The sequence below is a fragment of the Penaeus monodon genome, chromosome 20 (genome assembly GCF_015228065.2).
Source record: "Penaeus monodon isolate SGIC_2016 chromosome 20, NSTDA_Pmon_1, whole genome shotgun sequence".
In the NCBI taxonomy this organism is placed as follows: Eukaryota; Metazoa; Arthropoda; class Malacostraca; order Decapoda; family Penaeidae; genus Penaeus; species Penaeus monodon.
Genome location: NC_051405.1, coordinates 9,979,900 through 9,980,821, shown reverse-complemented (window position 1 = coordinate 9,980,821; position 922 = coordinate 9,979,900).

Genomic DNA, 922 nt, shown 5'->3' with positions numbered 1-922 from the left:
CTGGCAGTGCAGCTCACGGCTTTCAAAGACAGACTAACATGGCCGATTTCCACTGACATTTAGAGTCGCTTAGCCGTCGCTGCTGCACAACATTTTACTGTGATGGTGGAATGTTGAAAAATACTAGAAAACAAACCCAAACATTCTCTCAAAAGATAACAAAGCAATGCCACTTATTCTAAAGTTCTCCTCAGTTATTTGTACATGTTCTGTTATTCGATATATATACCTGCAACCAATACACTTTTGTTGTCTTTGTGGTATTGTGCAGTGATATTTCCTGAGGTATGATGCCGAAAAAATCACTATGTAGTACAGCAAAATGGATCTAAAACCAATCATGCGTTTTACTTGAAAACCTAGAGGTTGATATCTTTGACATTATTACTAATGCCTTGTAATAATTCATGGTACGAATGCCAAACGTTCCCATTTACCATACTCTGTAACTGTTAATACTATATCACACTCAATTTTTATTATATGGATTGAGAATAATAACGTGATGGTGATTTGATAACACAGAATGTTTAAGTCTATTCCTTCTGCATAGTCTTATTCAAACAGTTAACATGTAGACATACATGCACATGTAGTTTCATACTTTCAAGAAAGTCTTTTATTGAGAAATATATTTAATTATCATAATGCGAGGTTTACATAAAGTAAATAAAGGTTACACTGAATGCCTGTTCCAAGCTGTCTTAGAACACTCTCATAGTGTAACATAATATTGTTATTGCAATGTATTATGCGATATGGTATAAAATGATAGCCTACATCGAATGGTGATAATATTTCTGGAAAAATAACCTTGACACCAGTGCAGCCAAGAGTTGGCATGAAGCTTATTTGGAAGAAACAGCATGCCATTAAATAAACCTGAGGTACAATATGTAGTATTCCAAAAATATAATAAATG